The sequence below is a fragment of the Dermacentor albipictus genome, chromosome 2, assembly GCF_038994185.2.
Source record: "Dermacentor albipictus isolate Rhodes 1998 colony chromosome 2, USDA_Dalb.pri_finalv2, whole genome shotgun sequence".
Taxonomy (NCBI): Eukaryota; Metazoa; Arthropoda; class Arachnida; order Ixodida; family Ixodidae; genus Dermacentor; species Dermacentor albipictus.
This window is the reverse complement of record NC_091822.1, coordinates 134,321,461-134,331,606: the sequence shown is the minus strand read 5'-3', so window position 1 is coordinate 134,331,606 and position 10,146 is coordinate 134,321,461. Positions and strand designations below refer to the sequence as shown.

General features: G+C 44.1%; 1 long non-coding RNA gene across 3 annotated transcripts; it reads left to right on the top strand.

Moving 5' to 3' along the window:
• The first annotated feature begins 449 nt into the window (after window positions 1-449).
• On the top strand, window positions 450-4,324 carry LOC135917517 (uncharacterized). Of its 3 annotated transcripts, none has more exons than XR_010569303.2 (5): window positions 450-570; window positions 1,011-1,145; window positions 2,763-2,928; window positions 3,877-3,992; window positions 4,169-4,324. It is a non-coding gene; the product is annotated as an uncharacterized lncRNA (long non-coding RNA). The 3 variants fall into 3 exon arrangements; XR_010569301.2 differs by having other exon boundaries at window positions 903-1,145; XR_010569304.2 differs by lacking the exon at window positions 3,877-3,992 and having other exon boundaries at window positions 903-1,145.
• The last annotated feature ends 5,822 nt before the right edge of the window (window positions 4,325-10,146 follow it).

Here is a 10,146-nt window from a genome sequence, read left to right as displayed (position 1 = left end):
TATTCGTGCAACCATATATAACGTAACGGACGGGCAACCTCTCCCACCTAACACTCGAAATATTGTTGACGCACTGCAATCGTGATGAGTATGTGAATTAAGCAGAGTTATTTATTGGTTGATTGATTGATTGAGCCGAAAGCTTGCAAGGGACTCCACAGTGCAGCGATCCGGATTGACCACCTGTCGGTACTCCAGCATTCGTTAAGTCAGGCGTTCATGCACTGTAAAAAATTACGGCAAAATTACGGCAAATATGCCGTAAAATGTGCCAAATCTATACCGTAAATTAGAAAGTAGTGCCACCACTGTTAAAAAGCTTCGAGAGCCTGGAGAGGGACGAAGAGAGAGGAGTTTAGAGAGAAGAAGGACGAGCTGCGCGGATGCTCATTGGCGCGCCCGCCGTTCGCGGCGCGCGAAACGCGCATGCGCAAAGGCATTAGCGCGCGCTGTAGAAGGCAAGACGCACGCTACAGCAACTTCGGCCGTCCCGACGCCGCAGCTTTGGAGCCAAGTGGAAATCGTACAAGTGCACACAAAGAAGAACGGTTGGTCGCCTTGTAAGTGCAGGTAGGTCGAGTCATTATGCACGGATCAATGGTGTTCTGCGAAGCGTATGCGATCTTTTTTGAGTGTTGAGCTAGCGGTTGAGCTTGCCAAGTCTGCGGTGTCGCCTGCGGAACGCTTCCGCACCACTCTTCGGCTTCACCATGTTTGCTTTCTCCCGGTTTTGATTTAAACGGGTTTGGCACATTCATTGACTTGCGCACGTGGTAGTGCTGTTGCAAATTGTTCGCTATCCAGTCTGAGCACTACACGTGATGCAGTGCTTTTCGTCACTTTTGCATGCTTTCGTGAGCCCGCTGCCGCCTTTGTTGTGAGCGTTGTGGCCTTGTTCGCAGGTCGCGGCGCGGCGGCGGAAGCGGGCGTTGCAGCGCCATTGGGGAAGTCGAGGTGGTTCACGTTGCGGCTTCCTCAACTATGTTTCTCTTCTCCGCCCGTCACCGCAGGAACTCTGGACGTTCTCTCTTTGGGGTGCTCGCATGCCACGGACTGTGTGCGACGCATTTGCAGCCATGTCTCATTGTAAGACAGGTTGATTTGATTTGAGGACACACCGCTTTCTCCCTGCATAATCGCAGCAGGTACGTTCATTCAACGTATATTTGGCATTTCATTGGCGATAAATGGTGCCAAAAAGCTTCAATTTTAATTGGATAAAGAAGTTGTAATGTAGCAGCCGTATAGCCCCGAGTGTTTTGATGATTTACTTTAACGAATTACATGAGGCACTTGCAGTTATGGGCTGACCTATTACACTGCCATGCTACAGAAAGCAGGCAGTAGTGATGATTGCACCGTTGTACAGGCCTCTTTTATTTACGGAACGGCAGACCAATAAAATTTGGTGTTCACAGTCTTGTTATTCAGAAAAGAAGTCAATATAATGCGAAATGAACGTTAAGACGGTGTAATAAACTAAAATATGTAACTTTTGTTCTCTTTTTTATACCAAGTATAGTGATACGAAAATTAGGGCTAGTTATTGTTTTAGACTGGCGCATTTTTGGAAATATCTAACGCAAGCACCTAGTTCGAAATATTAGGCTGGAAATGTTGGTGCCAAGTACATCAGCACTGCATATGGTTCTACAACTGAGACCTCCATATACAAGGGTTTACAAACCAATATGGAATGTTGGTATACTTGAAGCCGATATTTCAGGGCAAGTGTTTTAAACCGCATGCTCTCTCTCTTGAATTTTACAAATATTGACTTGCAATAAATATTCACTGGGACCACTTCTATAATTTCCACATAAGCCATGAAACCTGTGATGAAAAATATAACTAATGACTTCCTGTGAATATCCTATGCTGCTAGTATGTTAGTGTCTCATTATGTTAACGACAGAGTTTACTACAGAACAGCGAAAATTAATATTTAGTACTAGGTTTTCTCAGGACAGTTCAGCAACAAAATGCAGCCAATATGTGTTATTATTCCCTTTAAACAGTGATCTTCGTGTGCACCATGTAGGGAAGTATGAGCATGCTATATAGTTAACTTGACTGAAAACAAGTGAAAGAGCATACATTTGTTCACTGAGCCTGTTTTTTTTTTTGCTATATGCAAAATTTTTGTTGCTGAATTGCAGTTTTAATGTTCTTCCACATATTTCATATAGCAGTTCCATGGGTTACGCAGTCTGCCAACTACATGGACATATCCTTAATATTCAGTTCATTTTCTGGTTGCTTTCTGTTATTAAGTATGCTGCCAGAGAGCCAGTATCTGCATTTTTTATGTGCCAGCAGTCTTCACAAGTAACTGTATAGCAATGGCTTGTAAACCGCTAACTGTATGCAAATGAGTCATAGTCAAGTATTTAAAAAATCGGGTCAAATTTGTCGCAAATTTATGTCTTTGAATGGGTATGCACATGATACACGCTCTTTTTGTTCGAGGATGCCTATAGTTTCACTTCTCTATATTTAAATACTCTTGATAACTTTGCCCAAAATAGTTTTCAAAAGCCATTTATAGTTTCTTTCCTGCAACACTATTTTGTGGTTTAAAGAAAACTAAAGACCTGCTGGTTTAGGAACAAGTGGCACACAACACTCAGTGAAAATTAGAAAGTGCCCTAGAACGTAACTTTTGGAATGCATATACTTTGCATACGACTGGTAAAGAACAGCTGATGCAGCAGTCAGCCCTATCATGTAAAAGTGACAAGTACTCTTTTCATTTTGTTTAGGTGATGACATCTGGATGCCTGAAGAGTACCTATTGCTTGTTGATGGCCATGTTGTGGCAGCAGCAAAGATGTTCAAGCAAGCATTCCGCATGCGGTTTGCAGCTTACTGCTGCTTCCACATTTGTTATGCAGAGAAGGTGTCATGCACACTTGAATTCATACAAAGGTACATTTGATTTTCTGTTTATGCTTGTATTTGTTTTACATCATGCGCATTAATAGCAATATTATACTGGCCTTATAAGAACGAAACTGTATATAAGCACCTTTAACAGTGCTGTGGATATTGTAATTTCAGTGTCCTAGCTTGATAAAAGAAATTGACGGTAGTTGGCAGCAGGAACCAGCAGACATTGCTTCTGTGTAATCAAAAATAACACTGGACGATTTGAAGCTTAGTCCACTTTTTTCAGCTTCATAGTACACGTCTGTAAAGCTGAAAAATGTTGAGGCCTAAGTTTCAAATTACACAAAAGTAATGCGTTCCGGTTCCTGCTGCGAGCTACCATCAATTATTGGAGTTATTCGGAAGGTCAAGCTGCTCCCATATTTATAGCAGCGAGATTTATATTCAGTTTGCAAGCCCCTAAGGTAATAAGCAGGTCTAAAATATCCATAGGTAAAATGTGTTCACATTAAAGAATAAAAGCACTTTAGAGATTTGTTGCATCTAAAAGCAAAACCCATCTGTGGCTTTTTTCTATGATGAAAGTCAGTCAGACCTCCCACGTGCACCTTACACCAGATGCACCTGTATGATAAAAGTCAAAAGTCACATCCCCTGGGTGTTAGGTGGAGAAACGGTGCACGAAAATCGGGGACAAGACGAGAAGTACACAGCAGGCGTTGTCGGTTACTAGATTTTTTTTTTTGCGCTGTTTCCTATTCAACTTTCTCATAAAACAACTTGTCCAACTTTGAATCCTTTCGTAGGCTGGTGTTCTTTAAAACAAAAAAAATTGTATTATTTGTATGTCATGCTTGAAATCAGCGTGAGCTGTGGCATTAAAAATATTCCAGATTATCCGAATCATTTCTTTAATGCCGTTATATATAGGCTTTATTGCACTTGTGCCTGCCTTCTCTTTAATGGGGGAGGGGGTGCGGCATTTAGGGCATTTTCGGCATAAACCCAGACCGTGGACGGAAGGGCAAAAGGGAAATGTGGCGGTCAGCAAGAAAGTTCTTGCCTTGGTGCAGCGCATTACTGAGTGTGAATGGAATGTCCAGGTAAGTCTGCCCCATATACCTGCCTTCTCTGTTTTGTGCTTTGAAAATATGTTATAAGTCATTCTACCTTTCATAAAATGCAAACCACTCTTTTCAAGAGCACTCACATTCTGTGTAAGCAACTCTTTATAGCATTTGGAAGCCCACTGAATCATTCTTTTTACTTTGCCCCACAGCATGGACTAGTTGACCACACACAGGGATACTTTTTCGTCTGCCAAGCAGCCCAGAACCTTGCAATGCGAACTACAGAAATGGTTCCCTTTCACCAAGTCATCTACACAAAAAATTATTTTAAAGCTACGTGAAGTGCAATAAAGTGTTTTGAAACATTTGTTGTTCATTATAAAACATCACTGGATGTTTCCCAGTGTAAAGCTTTCATTCTGTGTCAGTGGTGCTTCAAAACTAAGCTGGCCATTACAATAAGTTAAGCTCCTCGCTTACTTTATTTGTATTTGTTCCGTTGACAGCGCTGATATTTTGTAGCGATGTCTTTTCTGATTCTGTACTTTTTCGTGCTTGGCCATTGGTCAGAGCGACGGTGTGCCCTCATTATCAATAGGATCAGACAGCCATTTGTGGTGGATTATAAGAATAGCAAAGAATAAGGCATCGCTACAAAATAGTGGCCAGGAGTATGGTGCCCCTAATTACCTGCAAATTACTGGCAGCTGTCTCAGTATATTGCATATTTTCTCTGATGCGGTATTTGCACTGCATTGGTGCTTAGTTGTGTTGCAGCCTATTTCAGCTTCAGTCAGTAAGTGCGATATATCTTGTTGTAGGAAGGGGAGAGTTCCGCATCCCGACTACCCTGACTAGAACATTCAGATTTGGAACAGTCAGACCGCGTGAAACAAGCGATTAAAAGTACAGCACGCGAATATATTGTTTTTGTGGGACAGTATGTTCAATACTGAAATTAAAGATTCAGTTGTGCAGCGTCTAGCTTCATTTTCGCCGGCAGAATTGATGCCGTAACGGTGGTATTTAATAGCAAAGTAAAACAACTGACGAGTGGTTTTCAGGAGGAACTGTAAAATTTACTGGCGGTACCCGTAAAAAAAAATTACGGGTCTGCGTTATTTTTACTGGAAAGGTGTGAATTTCACGAGCAAGGCCCGTGACTAAGAATAACTGAGATCCGTAATTTTCACAGGAACAAGTTGCCAGCCAAAACTGACGGTCGAATTCCCGTAAAAACAACGGACGATTTTTTAGTGTGGTTACGTGGTCTCAGCGGCCGGCAATCGCATTCGCGTCCTCGTGCTCTACAAAGGAAGCCTTAGCCATTCAGCCACTGCGACAAGTGAGTGAACCCAGTGACACCACCTAACTTTCAGCACTTTGCCACAGACCTTTAGTATGCACTTCTCTAGTGCGCTTCTCGAATGCAACCGGATTAGAGGTGCGCTTGCGACGACGTACGGGAACAAACATTCACCTGAGGATGCATGCACAATGTCTCGCTTTCGCGTTCGCTCCTTGTCTGTGTTACGCCCTTTTCCTTTCCCAACATGTACGGTTGTCAACGGGCCGCAACCTTCGTTAACTTGCCGGTCTTTCCTCCTCTGTCTATCTCTTCGTGCCATTTGAAGCGTCATCTACGTGAGCGTGGTGAAAGAGAGAGAGAGAAAGCAAGGAGAACAGGACATAATGATTTTCTATGGCGGGGCGGGGGCGAATATTCTGAGTTTCGAATACGAATCTAATATTACACGCTAACTACTTGCATTTTTATTCGAAAATGAAGTAATCTGTATTTTTGAATGCTGCAATTTCGAAACTGGCTAGACATTTGCAACAGCTGACTGTTAAAGTCTTGGTACTGTTGTCCGACTGTTAAACGACGTATCGCAAACGATCGGAAGTCAAACGGCGACATAAATTAGCCAGGAAATGCGGTAACAAAATGGTAATGCAAGCTTTGCTTTCGATTTAGTTGTGGAAGCCTTCATGACAACCCGTGATTTTTTGCCTGTGATCCCTGATTTGTCTGTCATTTAATGTTCCTGGCACTCTAGTCGTACAGCAGCTGTACAAACAGTGACTTATTCCTTGCAACGGGCCCTTTTACATGCGTTTACGGCACACAAATGCTTGAGCAGCTTACTCTTTTCTTTTTCCACAACTTCTGGCTTTTTTCTTTCGGCAACCGTTTACTTAGCGTTTTTGGAAAGCTAGTCACGCAGCAACCATTCCTTCTTGTAAAGCCTGCTTGCAGCCAGGCTGAAGATATTGAAAGGCTATTTTCGCAGTTTCTTTCAGTGGTAATCAATGATCTTTTGTTTAAAACTGATCCCAATTGTCCATGATAATTAGCTGTCTTTTATCTTCAATGGTTCGTAAAAGCGAAGTAGCTAGCTATACCAAAATATTCCAGACGTTAATATAAGCGTCTACGTTTGACTATTCGATTAGGTACTCGATACTTACCATTGTATTTGGTTCGCATTCGAAAATTTGTATATTCGTCCACCTCTGTCATTTTCGCAACGTGCGCTGCACGCACCTTTACGGCAATATGAAACTGCACCCGGAGGCATCACAATGCGAGAACAGAAAAAAATAACGACACACGCTTAAGAGCGAACGTCCTGTAGACAGTGGCTGTGGCGTCCTAGCAATTTAACCTACTGTCATATAGAATGCGTTGTGTGGATAGGCAGAGTGTATGCATAATAGAAAAGAAAGGACGTACAAATACAATGCAATGTTGCAAGACAAATGACGACACGCTTGTTTCAGTTAGCGAGGTAGCAGTGACACGCGCGAGCTCTTGTCGCCTGTAACTCTGAACTCTCGGTGTCAGAAGGTTGTGTATAGTGCTATACAACACACCTTTAAATTAATTTAACGCTTTTATACACATTTTGTCACACTGGCACATACTCATTCTGAGGGATATATCAAAAACGGGTGCATACCAAGAGGCACCCACTAGGTGTCATATGGAGCATTTCATTATAACGTCTGTAGGAGTTAGAGATACCTATGAGCCGAATACCTCAGCAACTTTCGGTTTGCCGATGACATTGTTCTAATCAGCAACAATGCAGACCAGTTTCCACAAATTATCGAGGACCTTTACAGAGTCCGTGTAAGAGTGGGTTTGAAAATTAATATGCAGAAGACAAAGATAATGATGAATAACCGGGCAAAGGAACAAGACTTCAGGATCTCGCCAGTCAGCCTCTAGGGTCTGTGAAGGCATACGTTAACCTAGGTCAATTAATGACAGGGAACCCTGATCGTGAGAAGGAAATTCATAGAAGAATAAGAATGGCTTGAACCGCATACGGTAGACATTGTCAGCTCCTGACTGGAAGCTTATCATTATCATTGAAAAGGAAGGTGTATAATCAGCGCATTTTACCGGTTACTAGCATATGGGGCATAGACTCATAGACTGACCAAGAAGCTTGAGAACAAGTTAAGGACCGCACAAAGAGCGATGAAGATTGCTACGCATAACCCTGAGACAGAAAGTGAGTGGTTTGGATCAGAGAGCAAACGGGTATAGCTGATATTCTAATCGACATTAAGAAAAAAAATGGTGCTGTGCAGGTCATGTAATGCGCTGGTTAGATAAACGTTGGACCATTAGGGCTACAGAATGGGTACGAAGAGATCGGATCGGAAAACATTTATTTGGCTCTAGAAAAGAGATCTTCGCGGCTTCAGACGGCCTCTTCCATCTTCTGATGGATTTTTCTGTCTGCAATCACAGGGTTGGTGCCCTAGTCCAAGGCTCCACTGAGTATGGCCAACGCGCGAGCTCGCTCTACTAGGCGCTTTTGGCCGTTCAAGCTTACGCTGAAAAGCATACTCTCCTACTGTTCCGCACTCGGGTTTTTAATTTTATAGATAGTTGGGGACTCAATATTTTGACAGGCCCATGATATGTGGTACAGATCTGGTTTCTCTCCGCACCATGGGCACTTAGCCTCATATTGTGTAGGGAAAATTTTATTCAGAAGGTTTAGATTCGGGAAAGTACCCGTCTGCAGTTGTCGCCATGCAACAGCATCCTCTCTGCTTAGATCCTTATCCGGGGGTGGCTACTTCAGTCTGACCCCTTTATAATAATTTAGGATATCTGAGTAGCCTATGGGTACTGACTCGGGTTCCTCAAGGCTGGATGTGTCGGACGCCCGGTTGGTATGCCCTCGAGCTATCCTATCCGCTTCTTGGTTCCCTGTTATGCCAGTGTGCCCTGGTACCCAGATTATGGTATGGTGAACTTTGTTTCCCGGGTCACATGAGCAGAGTATGTGGCGTGCTTTGCGCCCAATTCTGCCGTTTGTATAATTACGGCATGCTGCTTGAGAGTCTGTTATTATTGTTAGGGACCTGCCAGATCGATAGCCCTCCAGTGCCGCCAGAGCCACAGCTGCCTCTTCGGCCTCGACTACCGTGCAGTCCTGTAGTGATGCGCTGGTGATCTCCTTGAAGTCCGAATTAACCACCGACGCCACTGCTCTGCTGTTGTGTCTTCCGTCTTTGACGAACGTTGCCGCGTCCGTATACCTTGTGTTGTCCTTGTTCGCGAAGGTTCTCTGCACGTACTCCGCTCTTGCTTCTCTACGCGCCTTGTGCAGGTTCCGGTCCATATTCTTGGGTATCGGTGCGACTCGCAGTGTACTGCGATACTTGTCCGGAATGGCCTCGGTACATTCGATCTCTTGGATCATGTTGCCGCCGCCATATCTTCGCAGGAGCACCCTTCCCGTCTGCATCAACCTACGTGCCTGAGAGCATAGTAGTGCTTCTCTTAGTTCACTGAAGGTATTGTGCAGTCCCAGGGCCAGCAGTTTCTCGGTTGATGTGCGCTGTGGCAGGTAAAGCGCAGTTTTGTACGCCTTTCGCAGTATGGCGTCCGCTTGTTCTTCTTCTTGCTTGATGCATTTGTGGTAGGGAAGGCTATGCACCACTCTGCTAACCACGAGGCTCGTGACTAGCCTAAGTGTGTCGCTCTCCTTCATACCGTGTCTCTTGCTAGATACTCTGTTGATCATACGGAGAGGCCATCTTCCTGCAGTGGTCATAAAATAGGATGATGATGATGATGATCCGAAATGATACGTATGTACCGGTTAGGAGTTGCGAAGTATTGTCTAATTACGCAAGACAGATGTACGCTGACTTTGTCGGTCATAATTTCATGTTATGTAAGACGGAGAATCCTGTGGCACGTGGAAACTTGACCAAGGCACGGTTAGGCTAAACATAAAAGAAAACAATGAAGCCGTTCGATATCATGCTCTCCTCTGGTAAAAATGTATGTGTACTTTAGAAAGCCAGCATTATATGCACAGGTCTCATGGTGGTATTTATTGTTTGATTAAAGAGAATCCAGCTACTCTCACTGACTGTGCTTTGTAGGTCAACATTTATGGATGCATAACTTGTCTATTTGAAGGGAAATGTTACCTATGTGCAATTTTACATGGTTGCACTGAAGCCCAAGCGGGTGTACAAACATTTTTAGTCCAAAAAAATGATTATATCCTTTCGTGCGTATCTTGCGCCCGATAGGATCTGAGCGATCTTGCATTTCGCCCCTGTTACGTTTCAACTCGACCAAGTGTCTTAATTAGACAATCAGCACGAGGGAACCCCACCCATTGTCAGAGTTGAAGGATGATCTCACCGCTGGCATCCAGTTGTAAGGTTTGTGGTCGGGGTTGTAGGGAGGACCTGACTCTTCGTCAGGACTATAGTCGGATACAACTTTAGAAAAAAGGGGGCGTTTACTCCTCCGAGGCGGGTGCACCAATGGGCGCGCATTCTGGACCGACGTCATGCGCCGGACGGCCGGTGACTTCGCCGCTTCGGTCATCTGGGCGGGGCCTCTCCTTTTTTCTAAAGTTGTATCCGACTATAGGCGTACACGATTTATTTACATATTTACATTAAAACAAGAGATACATTTCGACAGTCTGCGTGACTCCCAAATGGAGCACGCAACACGAAGCACACGAGCACGAAGGTCCAAACATACCCAGCACACTGCTTGTCGAGCGCGAGCACACTCTAGCAGCCAACAAACTGCTGCTTAAAAAGTCTCTGTCCTCCCTAGGTCCCTAGAGGAGGGAAAACTGCTGTCCAATCGGACCGTCCACAGTCGTTGGGGCGTAGTCGACCCGCC